The sequence below is a fragment of the Cibotium barometz genome, chromosome 10 (assembly GCF_041138505.1).
Source record: "Cibotium barometz isolate CiBa-2024 chromosome 10, ASM4113850v1, whole genome shotgun sequence".
Taxonomy (NCBI): domain Eukaryota; kingdom Viridiplantae; phylum Streptophyta; class Polypodiopsida; order Cyatheales; family Cibotiaceae; genus Cibotium; species Cibotium barometz.
Window position 1 is genome coordinate 16,834,752 of NC_141055.1, and position 17,112 is coordinate 16,851,863.

Consider the following 17,112-nt stretch of genomic DNA (forward strand, 5'->3'; position numbering starts at 1 on the left):
TGTCCCCACCAAGACCTCCTTTTTTACTCCAAATGGTGCGGCTTCCTTCCTAGCTCCAAAGGGTGTGGCTTTCTAGGTCCACCACCCTTGTGTAATATTTTTTATCAGCCACCTTTCACTCGCCTTCACATACCCTTTGACCAAATCATGGCACCCTCATACAAAGGGTTCACATGCGTACAATAACAAGATTCCAAGCGTGCACACCATGGGTGTATGTATCCATGGAACCTAATGATAGTTAAATAATGCATGACTTATGTAAATGATCCAGCCTCACATCGGGTAGCATAGCCACATCAATACTCATCAAGTCATGGCGGGTAGGAGTATCCTGCTCATCGACTATTGCCATTTCCTTATGCACTTCATCCATTATTTCATCTTCATTCTTTGGCCCACTTCAATGCATCATCCAAAATCTCCAGCAGTTGTTCATCAACTTGTGACTCATCCTTATGCAAGGATTGCTCCAAAAACATACCATATCGGACCTGCTCATGAGATCCATGACTTGTTCAAGTCACACCATCAGAAGCTCTCATGGCTTGTCCTCCTCTGGGTTTGCTTAGGTCCAATCTGCATGCATCACAAAAATTCTCCTGACATATAGGCCAACCCCCCTGATGGAACACTTTCAAGTGTTTCACAACACTCTTGTGTACTCTAAACAACTAACCCTTCCACCTGCATCAAAAGGAAAAGAGGCCACTCCAAACTTGATGGCCAAGGACACTTGTAGCCCTCCCCCTGGATCAAAAACCATATATTCTTGTTGCTCACCTGCATACAGCCCAAAGACTATACTTGTATGATTCTAAAAATCCTTCATGCTTCCACACACAAGACCAAGGAGCACTTATGAGAAACATTGTCCCATGCGCACTGGTCCGGAAGGTACATGCGTACCCCACCTTTGGCCCGCGTACATGTACCACCCATTTCCCAGACTGTATTCTCTTTTATAAGAAGAAGATACTACTAAGATCACATGTGCTCAGCTTGCTTTTTGCATTTGTCAATGAATTTATTGAAGTGTTGTACTTTGTGCGTTTATTTTGCATTACTATTGACATATGTTTGGTACTTTTTTTAAAATTCATCATACACAAGATGACGTGTATATTTGATGTTGAGATGTGTTTGATAATATTTTTTGAATTTATTATGCACAATGGGATCAAAGCATAGTGCAGAAAGAGGGCTTCCATGCGCTCGAGATTGGGACACCACAACTTAAGTAACAAAATCACATAAAAGTCACAATTCCTGCATGTTCAGGACGACCATTGCAATTGTTCTTATAAAGTGGACTTCCCAGCACTGGTGAACCAACACCCAGCTCAGTGCAATACCCTGGTATCCTAGGTCTCCCAAAGTAACATGAATTCCAACAGCAAGCTGCTTGCTTGTTGATTCTTTCGCATAGTGTGCGACAAAGCTATCATTTGCAGGAGAGGTTGATGGGCTGACACCAGGAGAAGGGGTGAGGTGCTGCGGAGAAACCGGCGACCAGTGTTTGAAATAAGAGGCTGATTTGCGGCATAAGCCAACCACCTCGGTCCAATGGCCACTGCACCAAATATGATGAAAGAAGAGAGGGTGGCGGAGCCTCACAGCCCCAACACTAAGACACACAGACACCCGTGATCACACTGTCCAGCTCTTTGAGAAGACCAAAACACACACACAGCTGAAAAACAACTTGCTCTCTCATTCACCAAAAGAAAAAAAACTAAGCTATATACATTATGTACAGAAGACGCTCACGTCGGGACCCTCCTCTCCTGTCTGCTGCTCAAAGCTTTCTTTCCAGGTCACCTAGTCGGCCTGCTTCCTCGTCCGTCCCTACGTTGTTGCAATCATCCCCACCGGTTGGTTACCATCTCCACCTCCCTGGTTTTAGGTAGATTTCGGGGTGCCTCAATGCGTGGTACCCCATTTGACCGGGCCCACCGCCTGCGGGTGTAGGTGCCTGTGTATAAACATTGGGCTATATACATTCACAAACATGGATTTGTCATGGTTGTGCCATAGTGGAGTTAGTAAGGCACATGCTTGGGATGAGGGAGGTACTGAGTTCAAAACCCACCTCCTACATGTTTATACACGTGATGTCTAGACATGTGTTTGTACATATGTTTGTAACAATTTGTACGGACTAATGTTTGAACATGGCACTGGGAATTTCTAAGTCCCAAAGCCGGACGATCGGCTACCGGGGTCAATGGGGTGCCACGTCTTGAGGCACCCCGAAATCTACGTAGAGCCCACTTCCCTCTGATGGCCTCTCTTGGCTCTACACTAAATTGTCACCTTCTTTCCTTAGGCGGTGCTGCATCCTCCTTATGCCCCGGTCCCACCAAGACGCCCTTTTTTACTCCAAACAGTGCGGATTCCTTCCTAGCTCCAAACGGTGTGGCTTCATGGGCCCATCACCCTTGACGTGTAATATTTTTGATCTGCCACCTTTCACTTGCCTTCACATACCCTTTGACCAAATCATCCGACCCTTATACAAAGGATTCAGATGCGCACAATAACGAGACTCCAAATGTGCACATCATGGGTGTATGTATCCATGCAACCTAACGATAGTTAAATAGTGCACAGCTTATGCAAATGATCCAGCCTCACATCTAAGGCATTGACATCGGGTAGCATAGCCACATCAATACTCATCAAGTCACGGGGTAGGAGTATCTTGCTCGGCTATTGGCATTTCCTTATGCACTTCATCCATTATTTCATCTTCATTCTTTGGCCCACTCCAATGCATCATCCAAAATCTCCAACAGCTGTTCATCAACTTGTGACTCATCCTCATGCAAGGATTGCTCCAAAAACATACCAAATTGACTTGCTCTCACGAGATCCATGACTTGTCCAAGTCACACCATTAGAAGCTCTCATGGCTTCTCCTCCTCTAGATTTGCTCAAGTCCCATTTGCATGCATCACAAAAATTCTCCTCACAATGTATATATGATGATACAATTGCAGTTGTGCGCAAGAAAGGACATTGCAGGTCCTTTTGACCAAAGAAGTGCAATGAAGAAGAAAAGGAAAGAAAAAAACTCCTAAGCAGTGGCACAATAGCCTCTTCGAGGCCTAGCAAGCAGCCTTTTGGGCAGACCTCATCGTTGGAGAAATCTAAAGTCTCTTGGTAGTAAGAGCCCTCGATCCGATTCGATGGTGACCCCTAATGCTCGCAATGGGGCATATTTTAAATGTTATAGACAAGGCCACTATGCACATTTGGTATAGATAGGTAAGTGTTTCATGTAATCCAGTTATTCATTCTATTGATGTCTATTCTTTCAATAATAGTTGTGAAAATTGTCCTTTGACATGGGGGTGTTTGGTCCACATCACCTTATCCAAATGACGGGTGAAGTTAGGGTGCCTCACTCTTTTCCTTCTAGGTCGGATTAGTTGTGGTTGTCTCCTGGTGCCGTCGGGTTAGTGGTGCCTCACTCTTTTGCTTTTTAGGCAGGTTCCTCCTTGTAGTACAGGGTGCCCACCTACTACAACATGAAAAAAAAAAATTAAGATGGTGCCATACATGTTAACTAACAAACAAACTAACAATATGATAGGTTGAAGAATTAGCATACCTCATTTTTTTGTTGAGTTTCATAGCCAATGCGTCTAGGGTATCATTATTAGACATCATAGACATTGCTGCCTAGACCATCTTTTGAAGCATCCTCCATGTCTGCTGCTGTCTCTGCCTCTGTCTTTATAGCCTCCTTGGTTGTCTTTGCATACTTCTATGTGTCCACACTCTTGGACATAGTGCTAGCCAGCTTAGCATCAACCCCCGTATCAAAGACATCTAGTTAAACTTCATCCGGATCAGCACCCCCAAGACTGCTATCCATATCCACGGCTGGCTCAGACTTGATATCATCAAGCAGGTGGGGGTGTTCATCAGATTGGTGATGCTTTGTTTTCTCCCTTTTAGGTGGACCTGTAATCCCTAAGAGCAAAGAGTCAATCCTAAACTAGTCTACTGTATACAGATTATTAGCACTAATAATACAAGTAATGTATACAAGGAGATATACCTCCTTCTTAGGCCACAACGTGAGTATGCCTAGACGGCCATTACCTTTATATATTGGGAATTTCTATGGTGCACCCAGGTTTTGCACACTGCAAGCTCCTGGCACATGTCATTCTTGCGAAGCACATAGGGTGGTACAGTTTGTGTCTACATGAAAGCGTGTACATCTCGACAACCTCTGCAGTCGCCAACCCTAAACCACACCAAAAACAGTTGCCCAAGAAAGGTACAATGAATGGTGATGTGCACTTCTGATGAGGGGTAGTATGGTGAATGTCTCACCCTGCTTCAGCTCATGTACCAAATCATCGACGAATTGGCAATGCTGTGAAGCGTCTTTCTCCTCGACCAAGAGTGTCTCATGTCTTCTCTGAATAATAAATGTTTTGAATTCATCATCAACCTTATAGTACATAGAAGCGAATTAAAAATAGAAAAGTATTTCCAACAACAACAAACAATTTGAGAACTTGCAAGAAGTACTCAAAGCACTTGTAAAAATACTCACGGTACTTGAAAAAGCATTCAAAATACTTGTGATAGTGCTTGAAGTATGATGTGCTACATGATGAGTTTGCACATATTCAAAGAACCTGGGATCATGGTTGTTTCTCATACTGGTATGAACCTATTCATATCATATCGTATGGTTTCGTATGATATCGTACAGTTTCGTATGCTACGAGTTTTTTTTCCCCACCTTGAGGAAAAAATCCCAAATGCTCAACGAAGATCCCAAAAGCCGGCAATACTTCGCAACTTTCGTGTCCACTCAGCATTCCATATGGGGTTGCTGAGAGACCCAAAAAATATGGCAAGGTAGACTAGTAATGTACACTTGATTGGTAGGATGAGGAGAGAATCTTGCTACATCACTTGGAGATCCTTGGTATAGGTAGGCTAGATAGTCAGATCCTCAAGTTATGTATGAGGGAGAAGATTTGGACAGGGCCATTTTGATCGACAGAGGAGTCCCTAAACCTATAACCCTAGATGCACTACCTGTATATCTGTGCAAGGACGGTCCCTTAGTCATAAACACTCCACTAGGAGACCTTTGGTATCGTGTTACCCATGCAGGCTCTTTTTTGGAGACGATTGGAAGATCCAACTAGGAGAGACACATCTCCATGTTCTGGTTCCTCAAGCACTATGGACACCTCGCCCCCCCAAGCTTCCCTCACATTCAAGCTTGAAGCTCCATAGTTTGTAAGTGTTTAAAAAAAACCGTATGTTATCGTACGGTATCCCTAATTTCATATCATATAAAAAATTCCCATACGGTATCGTATTTTTGTATTGTGACAACTATGCCTGGGATAAGCCTTTACCTAATCTCAAATACAAACTCAAGTTGCCTTGTGTGGTCTCGCCAATCAAGAAATATTTGCAAAATGCAATCATAGTGCTCTTTCCAAATAGAATGGCCACCACGACAAGTGATGTTGCACAATGGCTTCAGTCTTTACTAGGTGGCAATTATGTGGAGTGAGTGTATTACGCAGATAAAGGATTTTATGAAGTGCTGCTCTCACTAAAAATCAATATAAGCTACAGATGTTGGAAAAATTACCATTGTACTTTGGAAATCAAATCTTACAGAATCAATATAGCACTAAAGTTTTGTACGTAAATCGAAAAGCACATAAAATACTTGCAAATGTTCTCAAAGTATTTACAAAAACCCAAAGTACTTGCAAAAGTACTCAAAGTGCTTGTAAAAGCACTCAGAGTACTCACAAACATACTCAATGTTTTCAAAAAATTACAAAGTACTTGTAGAAGTACTCAAAGTACTTGTAGATATACTCAAAGTACTTGGGAAAGTACTCAAAGTACTTGGGGAAGTACTCAAAGTACTTGGGGAAGTACTCATGTGCAATACGTGAAAAACATCTCAAAGTACCTACAAAAGTACTCAAAAGACTTGTAGTGGTACTCAAAGTACTTGCAAAAGTACTCAAAGTACTTGTAGATGTACTCAAGTTACTTGCAAAAGTATTCAAAGTAATTATCGAGGTATTCAAAGTTTTTGTGGAAGTACTCAAAGTACTTGCAAAAAAAGTACTTAAAGCACTTGCAAAAGTTTTCAAAGTAATTATCGAAGTATTCAAAGTTTTTGTGGAAGTACTCAAAGTACTTGCAAAAAAAGTACTTAAAGCACTTGCAAAAGTTTTTAAAGTGCCTTCAAAAGTTATCAAAGTTCTTGAAAAAGTAATTAAAGTGCCTATGCTATGAAAAGGATGGGAGATGTGGCACTCACCTTACCCTTAATTGGCCACCGCCACAATAGCCCGTTGAGCATCCAAAGCATATGCATAGTTCCTCTTCTTGATAACTGCATAGGAATGATGAACACTTTGTAGCACCGCCATGCGAGCTTTCCTCTCTCTTCGACCTCCAATGTCAGAAAGCATCCTACACTCAGCCATGTTGGGATGATCGATCAAAGCATCAAGCATGCATGCTTATGAAAGGCGTGAGGTCTTGGAAATAGGATTGAAAGCATTAGGAGAAATGTGGGCTCATTTTTTGGCCTTTTAGTTTTAGAGAGAGAGTGGCACTCAACCAATGAGGAAGAGGCTTCCGTGAGGGAGAAGTTTGACATTTTCCTACTGATGTTAAAATAAGAATTTAAGAGATTATAGTAAAATAATACTCAAAACACATCTTAAAATAATAATAACTCAACTTAAAATAATAGACACTCAACTTAAAACAATAGACACTCAACTTAAAATAATAGACACTCAACTTAACTTAAAACAATACTAAGGATATAATCATGAATCTTCTAACAGACAAACTTTGAAGCTGAAAAGATAGTGGTAGTTAATGATAGACAATCTCTAAGTTTCCCCCAAATCTAGCTCTAATCTTCTTCGTTTCCAAGATAGTGGTACTTTTTTTTCTAAGTTTCCCCCAAATTTAGCTCTCATCTTCTTCATCTCTGTCTCTTCTGCTACATGAAATGGCAACCTCTAGGAAGCCTCGTACTAGCATTTCAGGTATAATTACTGTTATATTTAACAGTTATAATAATACAGACGATGGAACATGGATACCATCTACAATTACAATCGAGAGCTGGGTACTTTTACAGAGGAGGAAGAGGAAGAGGAAGAGGAGAAATGCTAATGAATTTATGGAGCCATAAAAGGGATGGGTTAAAGAGTTCAAGGTATGTGAATCTAGTAAGCGTGTGACAGAGCATTCGGGGAAATTTGGACTCAAATTGGGCCCTTTCAGGATTTGCACACATTCTCTCTCTACAAAAATGGACTCATGGTAAAATTTTTACAAATCAACTTAGAATAAGCGGAGTTGACATTTGGCATCTACTCTTTGAGACCTTTCTAACGATATATAGCATGATGGGCAATTTTGCATATTCAAGCAAAATTGCCCATCATGCTATATATCATTGGAAAGGTCTTGAAGCGTAGATTCTAAATGTCCAAACTCTGCTCACTTTTGAGTTGATTTATAAAAATTTCACCATGAGCCCAGTTTTGTAGAGAGAATGTGTACAAATCCTTGAAGGGCCCAATTTGAGTCTAAATTTTCCCTAATGGTACTAATACAACATGTTTTTTTGAGCATGTAGACTTGAGGGTGAAAAATTTCCATCTGGTCTTCCATAATATCATCCCAACTGTGAGTAATTATTTCTTTAATTGTTTTTTTAAAAGTGTCTAATCTTTTGGTATTATGCATATATTTATCCATCCAATAGGATAGACTAGAAACTAGTGGAGAGTATAAGTGGGATTTTTAATGCTTTCCATGCATATGTAGGAGAACAAATTTACAAAGGAAGAACTCATTCAGATCTTGCAGAACATGGCAATTTTTCTATGATATGCAATACTTTGAACCGAACACGTCTTCTAGATGGGGTTGTTTAACTCCAATACCCCTCCCATCATTTGAAAGTAAAGATTGGCCATTTCCAATTGCACAAACTAGTGAAAGTTATAGGATAAAGTTGTATCAGGACATACAAAAGTCTCTTAAGGCGTCTGTTGCAAAACAAAGAATGTCAGGCTAGCTATTTTTATGCCTATTGAAGTATTTGTTGACTTTTTCTTTGATCAAGAAATTAGAATTACTTTAACAATGTTGATTTGCAAGTCAAATAAGGCATTGGAATTTTTGGATGATGGTTGGGACATGAGAAAAATAGAAGACATCATTTCTGTTTTGGAGAAGAAGTCAATAATTTGCAAGTACATTATTAGCTCTCAAAACTTCATTACAACTTTTCACTACACCAGATATCATCATGTTAATTGCAACCTTGTTCCATTAGATTAAGATTTGGAGTCTGATCTCGAGAATACGCCCTTAGTAATGGAGATATATTTGGAAGAAAAATTATTTACAATGCTGAACACACTATCTAAAACATGTCTTTCTCAAATTAGAGAAGACCTTACATAGGAGGAGATTGAACAATTGCCAAAAGATTATGCATTTACAATGGATAATAGAAAGGTAAATCATTTAACATTTACAATGGATAATAGAAAGGTAAACCGTTTAACATTTACACTAACATTTAATATGTTATAAATAACATTTTGTAATATACCACTAATACCATTTTTTTTATAGATGCTAAGGCGACAAGAGAAAATGACTTTCTACAAAGACTATGTCTCTCATACTATTCACTTGATTAGTCATTGAATGATGACAATCAAAGCATTGTAACTCCAAAAGCAATTTGATATATGAGAGATTTTTCTTCTTACAAAATAGTGTTGAGTCTCTTACAAAATTAACGTTTATGTTACAGTTGTGGTGGATGGTGAGATGTTTGACAACAACGAGAAGAAGATTGTGTGAGGAATGGTAGCAAGGTGTAGATTGTGTCTGTGATTAATGTGAATGAGACTGGGGTGGGCCTTGATGAAGGCTCTCTTATGCTCTTTCCATGTCTGCCCACAATCTTTCATGTACTTCCCTCTGGGCATCTATCTCAACCTCTCTCCTAGATGCTACCCATTTCTCCACCTCTCTTGTTAACATGTCATATTCTTCGATAGCTTGTTGGTGCAGTTCAGCTTTCCTTTGGTACTGCAACTCTCACTGACGCTCTTGCTCTTTGGCTTCCCTTGCAAATTTATATGCTCATGTGATCTCTTCTTCTGCACGATCATGGACAACAACAATAATTTTTTGTACAGTTGTAGTCCTAAATTGTTTTACGTCCAACATATTATAATTGTGCAAATGAAGTTCCTGTACACAAAGAGAAATGTTTTTTCAGAAATCTCATAGCTACTTTAGATGATGGAGATATATGTTATAACTTACATATCAGGAATATGAAAAAGCCTTTTTAATAAAAGAAATGCATTCAAGCATGTCCTCTATCCACAGCTGACATTGCCAGGTTGGATTGGCACCCTTATCCTTTGATTTTTCATATTTTGAACAAGATTTGGCTCCAATAGTAGATGTTTCAATACACTTGCAAACTTTCGAGCACATCTCAGGGGTTGAAAAAAACAAGCATTAGTTTATCCTACTTAAATCTATATACTTGTGGAAGAGGGAAATGTTAATAGAACTTACTCTCTAACACGTCCATGATGTCCTTGAATAAAGTTTGTAAAATAACAATTATTTTGGCTAATATCTTAAAGAAGAAAACTGCAATGGTTGCTAAAAAAAGAAACAAGACATGTGTTATAAAAAAACACATACAAATTACCTAATATATGTCAATCTATAACTTAACATGAGACCTAGTCATCGATAAGCCATGACAATCATTCTTGCTAGATCAAGGATGACAATTTGGAACCAACCCATGAGATGCAAAAATGATGTCTGGTTATTTTGCAAGTGGGCCAATATGAGAGGACCAATGACATAGGTACAATTTTGTACCTCTTCTGGTAGAAGTGGTAGAACATGCCTAAAGGCAACAATGAATAAAAGATAAAATTAGAATTTGTGAAAAAATAGTCCACTGGTACTTATAGCACAATCATGCATCATACCATAGTGTCACGAGTACAACTCTGTCTGTAACTTCCATGAACCCGGAACATCACATAACACACAAATTAGTCCACTGGTACTTATAGCACAATCATGCTGGTAACAACTCGTGTGTCTCGAATTGTAAATGATGCCACTCTCACTAGCGCACTTCTCTGCAGATCATTTAATTCTCTAGTATTCTCTGCTTCTATGATGTTAATTTTGATCCGTCTCCTATAGGATTCTCGGGTTGCATCAAGATCTGCAGGATCTTCATTAGCATTTTCACCTTCCCTGGCATCTCCCTCCAGTTGTGGGTGTGTGACATCTACCTCCGGTTGTGGTTGTGCGGCATCTTGCTCTAGGTGTTATGCTTCTACTCTTCTCCTTGTCTGAGATCAGGTGTCCCTGTCATGAGCAGCTTGGGTGTTCTCAACTGGCCTTGCACGAGGATGAAGAGGTGAGACTGTTAAGATCTCCCGCGCGCATACAATGATAGCTAATGTTAAGATCTCCCGCGCGCATACAATGAAGAGGTGAGACTGTTAAGATCTCCCGCGCGCATACAATGATAGCTAACAAAAACAGGTACTAATGTTCGCTCAAATCTGTACCTCAATGTTCGGAGTGTGTTAAAATCCCTCGGCATTATTTAAGCCTATCGGCATGGGTAGCGATGAAGTATGAATCTTCAAAAAAATCAATTAGCCAGTCTTTAGTGATTTCCTGGAGACACAAAATTGCAGATGCTACTAGCGTATGCCAATACTCCATTGTTCACAAATATCACGACAAACCTCTAAAATGGGAACCTGGATATTGCAAGTTGCATATGATGCTCTATCTGTCATAGCTCTTACAAAACTGCCGTGTGGGCTTGATATCTTCTCCTCCTAGCTTGCACATATAGTGACTCTGTAGTCTAATCACTTGTACCTTGCCTTTGAGCATCTTGTTTGGTATGCACCATCTTTTAGCTTAACTCACTTAGAACGACAATGGAAAACATTGCTTGGAGTTAGTACCAAGTGATAACGGACTAGCCGAATGCGCAAGAAACGTATCACTTGGTGCTGAGACCCCCACTAACAAGATCTTATTGGGGGTCCGCGAGTAACATGACCCTAAGGGGGGTAAATTCCAAACAATATGGGGTCTAGAAGGATGCCAGCGAGCCTCTTATCTCTTGGTACTGACCTTGTGACCAGCATGACTCTAAGGGGAGTCAGTGCCAAGCGATATGGGGCCAGCAAGATTCCAACAAGCCTCTTATCACTTGGTACTGACCCAGTGAGCAACATGACACTAAGGAGGTGATATGGGGCCAACAGGATGCCAATGAGCCTCTTATCGCTTGTTTGGTACTAACCCTGTGAACAACATGACCCTAAGGGGGGTCAATACTAAGCGATATGGGGCCAGCAAGATGCCAACAAGCCTCTTATCTCTTGGTATTGACCCGATGAGCCACATGACACTAAGGGGGGTCAGTACCAAGCGATATGGGTCTAACAGGATGCCAACGATCCTCTTATCGCTTAGTATTGACCCCGTTAGCAACATGGCCCTAAGGGGGGTCGATTCTAAGCGATAATGGACTAGCGAGATGCCCGCGAGCAACTTATGACTTGCTATAGACCCCCACTAACAAGATGTTATGAGAGGGGTCCGTGAGCAACACGACCCTAAGGGGGTCAATTCCAAGAAATATGGGGCCAGCAGGATGCCAACAAGACTCTTATCTCTTGTTTTTTACTGACCCTATGCATAACATGACCCTGAGGGGGGTCCGTACTAAGTGATATGAGGCCAACAAGAGGTCAACAAGCCTCTTATCACTTGGTAATTACCTGGTGAGCAACATGACGCTACGGGGGGAGGCACCAAGTGATACAAGGCTAGCAGGGATGACAATGAGTCTCTTATCACTTGGTATTGACCCCGTTAGCAACATGACCCTAAGGGGGGTCGATTACAAGCAATAATGGACTAGCGGGATGCCCACGAGCAACTTATCACTTGGTACTGGCCTCTGTTAACAAGATGTTCAAGGGGGGTCCGTGAGCAACATGACCCTAACGGAGTTAATTGCAAGCGATATGGGGCTAGCAGGATGCCAACGAGCCTCTTATCGCTTGGTATTGACCCGTGCGCAACATGACCCTAAGGGGGTCAGTTCCAAGTTAGTAGGTTGCCAACGAGCCCCTTGTCGCTTGGTAGTGATCTCGTTAGCAAACATGACCCTAACAGACTGCAATACCTTTAGATAAGGTCAGTACCAAGCGATAAAGAGCTCATAGAATGCTTTCGAGTCCCAAATCGCACGGTATTGACCCCTGAACGACCCCTAAATCCTAAGTCAAAAATTATCAACAATACTTGTAGACGCGATGGATGTAAAGGGGTCAGTGCAGGAGATAAGAGGAGACCGCTCGCGAGGGCAATGCACTGGCTGATGGCGATGGCATTGGCTGATATAGGAGAGGTCGATGATGAGGAAAATGGCGATGGCGATCGATGCAGAGGCAAAAGAAATAGGGAACCATGATAAATAAATCAAACGCATGCAAGAGAGGAGTGGGTACCTGCCATTCTGATGTGTCATTCATGCGTTGCCACTTATGATCAGTACAAGTGGTGATAAAGACCACGTGGCATGGGAAAAAAAATTAAATAAATCAAACACATTCAGGAGAGAGTACCTACCATATTGACGTGTCATTCATGCATTCTTTCATAATCTCTCTCTCTCTCTCTCTCTCCGCTGCATATTCACGATCTCTGTCTAACTAATAGGAGCTAATAGGAGAGGAGTACCTACCATATTGATGTGTCATTCATGCGTGAGACCTTATAAATGCCATTTATGATTAGTACACACCACACACGTGGTGCTAAGACCACCACAAGGGTCTATAAGGGCCCGAATCTCCCTCGGGACATTCATTTGCATCGAGTACCCTGAGAGCCCATCACCTTGGTGTTGAGCTCTCTATCCTTCACATCATCCCTTTGCATTGCCATTGTTGCTCTGTGTGGCCATCGTCTAACCTCTGCCTTGCCATTACCAGTGTCATGTAGGGCTCGCAAGTGTCCTGCAAGCCCATTATTGCTAGGTACTGATCCCATTTGTTTCCTTGTTTTTGGGGTCAGTACCAAGCAATAAGGGGTTGACCCCTTTAAGTGTCTTTCATAAAAGGGCTTAGTACAAAGTGGTGAGGGGCTCGAGGACATCACATAAGCCCCCTACCACTTGGTATTGATGCCTTGAAGTCTCTTTTAAGAACTAAGGGGCTCGTGGGTATCCCTCTAGCTCTATTTGGCCTCGTACTAACCCCATTTTCTTTGCTTTTAATACACAATCACAATGTGTCAGTACTAATCAGTGGAGGGCTCATAGGCATCGCGTAAGCCCCTTCTTGCTTGATACTGACCCCCTTTTATTTTCTTTTGTTTTTGGGGTTAGTACCACACGACAAGGGGATTGCAGGCATCGCGTAAGCCCCTTATCACTTGATACTGACCCCCTTTTGTGTTCTTTTGTTTTCAAGGTTAGTACAAAGTGACAAGGGGCTCACAGGCATTGAGTAAACCCCTTATTGCTTGATATTGACCCCTTTTTTTTTCTTTTGTTCTCGGGGTCAGTACCAAGTGACAAGGGGCTCGCAGGCATCGTCGTAAGCCCCTTATTTCTTGGTAATGACCCACTTTTGTGTTCTTTTATTTTCGGGGTCCGTACCAAGCGACAAGGGGGTCGCAAGCATCGCATAAGCCGCTCCTTATCACTTGGTACTGACCCCTTGTGTATTAAGCGTGCTTATCCTAATTGACTAAAATGTTTCTTTAGGCATGTAAGCGAATGAGTTGGACATTCTCTTGTATTCGGATGATGAGGCAAAAGAGACTTACACAAAATAGCTATATATGTTCTTATACAATGCACATATCCACCATCGTGCTCTTGAAATGTCCTTAATGTTCAATGCAGAATTTCCTTTTGAGAACATCATCAAGACCTCTCGGAGTTTTCTTGATGACTAGAAGCAAGATTATGAAGAGATTGTTTCTAGCAATATTGTGACACTAGATGGTGAACGATATGTTCATCCATCTGATTTTGTGACATATGAAGTCACGAGGAGAAGACTCAACCATTGTCTTGAAAAGATCCCCAACAATCTCATTAGAGTAGAGGAGAAATGCCCAATACACTCAAAGAAGTTTTGCCTTCTCCAATATAGCTATGGATTTCTTTGTTTTCTGCATCTCCTTACTGATGACTCTGAGCCCTAGACAGTGGATTTACCAAGTGCCAATCGAGGATGATGGCTATCAATGCAGTAGAGGAGAGGACAGAGGCCAAAAAGGAAACATTTCTAGCTAGTACATCCCTTGTCCCTTTTGATGCAGCACCCATGAGTATAATCCCATTTGAAGCCAATCAATGTAATGAGAATGAACAGTGGGACTTGTCACTTCCTTCTATGCCCAACTTTACTATGGAACACCAATTTGTAACAGATATAATGCATCGTTTTAATATTTGTGAATACTATTTCTTGGCTTCTTTAGCAAATTATAATGAAGCAAACATGGGGTGGGTAGAACAAGATGTTGATAAATACCTCCTAGTTGATTATGCAGTCCCGAACTCCGAGTATCTACCTGGCAAGGAGATTCTAAAGGACATGTTCAATGAAGCTAAGAGATATGAAACCCAATTGCGTTCTGAGGAGGAGGCTACCGTAATTGTAGTATGTCTTGGTCTAGAAGAGATGGTAAAAAATATAGCACCTATCGAACATGAAGATAGTAAGTCTACGATCCCTTTGTGGACGAGATCCATGCTTGAGGGGGTGATGAAAATCAACAGGTAACAATAGATTTTTTTGGAGCTATTAGTATTCGATTTATGTTCGATTAAACGTTTTACATTGCTACTAGGTTTTTGTATATGATGATGTGAAGAGAGCAGGAGGGTCGAGATCATCCGGTGCCAGTAGTTCAAAATAAGCTGGTCATCGAAAGGATGCTAGTTTTGCTGAATATATGACATTTGAATCATCAAAGATACATACAAATTATGACATTGAAACTTAATTATAATTGATAGTTAGTGACTTGAATCATGATGATTACAATTTTGGTGCATAAATCAATATATTTCATAAAGATTTCTCGAAATACAATGCAAAATTTTCTTTATTTGCATCGAAAGTACTCTCCAAGTTTTGTGGTGGATATGATGTGCCTTTGAATGCTGAGAAACTAGTGGTGCTAGTTGAGAAATAGTTTGCATTGCAGGTGTTTGGTCGAGGGCATGGATATCAAGTGCTAAGATGCCCCTACTAGCCATCATACACTCAAGCTATTGAGTTGGGAATTACAGAACTAGACACACTGCCTCTTTATGGAAAAAGATATTTGATGAGGACAAGAAAGAGCCGATGTGTTCCTCCTTTTAGAGCTGCTGCCTCTAGAGGTGCAGCTGCCAAGAATAGATCTCCCGACAAATGAAGTTCAAGAAGAAGAAGAAGAAGAAGAAGAAGAAGGAAGACCACTGAAGAAGATCAAGCCCACCTCCTCCCAACCCTCAGTCTTGACTTATGCCACAACTCATGGCGCTCTTGCAGATGAATGATTTCAGCACGTTATCGCTTTTCTTTATTAATCAATTGTATTGCACATGTCAATGGTGAGGACTTTAATGTGTATTTTTGTTGACATGCTCTATGAATCAATTTTTTGTAAGTCCATTGATGTAACTCTAGAAGACTATTAGCCCAATTCTTGCCTCCACCATGTCTAGTGTGCTTAAAGTAACCTGTTCTTGCCATGTAATGTGACTTCTCCATGCCTTGAATTGACCATCTTGACAATGATCCATATGTATTTGCAAAGTACGGTGTATGATTATATAGTATATGCTACAATTAATGACATAACAAAACTAGATGTATGTATAAATTAGACTCGAAGTATTGAGATTCTTTTAAGTTATTACCATGTAATGAGTTACATGTTGATCACCCCATGCTGCAATAAATGCCTTCTTCCAAGTCTCTAATATGTTTCCAAATAATTCAAGATCATTGTTGCTCCATTTTCTTTTTCTCGATGAATTCAGTGATTTTGTCAAGTGAAATCCACACATTGGCTTTCCAATTTTGGATTGCACACCTCCATTTTCATTGTCCTTGACTGCATTATGGAGATCTTTCCACCATCGATTAAACATGTTTTGCATGTTCCTATATTGACTGTCTTTGAGGCAGTATGACAAAAATCTTCTAGCTTTAACACCACCTTCCTTTGATGGTTTTGTTGGTGACTTACTGCCCCCCTCTGTGATTGCTTTTTGTCCTCCTTAATTTTGACATGGCCCCCATGTAAGCCAATGTCTGCTAGCACGTTCTATTGCTTTGATCGCTTTTAAATATTCTTTTTGAGGCTTTAACGTCCATGCAAAACATATGTAAAAATACAACAACTTCTCTATTATTTTGCACAGTGCATGCAATGTGCATATGTGTACTCTAGATAGAGGAATATCAAGCACTCGTTTCAAATTTCCATCTTTTAAATGCATGTTTGGAGCTTTGTTCCATTGCACGGGATCTAAAGCCTTGGCACTTGACATGCAATACAAACATGGACTCTTTGCATTTGCACCTTTGCTTACATTATACATGCATTTTAGAGTCTTCAAATCATGTGCCATGTGCCACTCCACTGTATAGTCACCGAAATCATCCACATGAAGTTTCCTTCCATTTCTTTACTCACTAATCAGTGATGGAATTGTAGTAATTTGATGAAACATCCAATGTAAAATTTCAAAGTCTTGTCTATCCACCTGTGTCATTGTCAAGAAACTCATGTTTAATATAGATTTCATGTTCAATATAATTCAATGTCATACACAATCATATTCATTGAGTAAGGAGATAACTCAAAAGACTGAAGTGAAAATATGTTATTCTTCAATTGGACACTAAAAAATCTTGTATCATCTTTTGTAATTGATGGGTCTAAGGCCCTCTTCAT

General features: G+C 40.6%; 1 pseudogene; it reads right to left on the minus strand.

Moving 5' to 3' along the window:
* Window positions 1-386: 386 nt before the first annotated feature.
* Window positions 387-17,112, minus strand: LOC147634602 (uncharacterized; annotated as a pseudogene).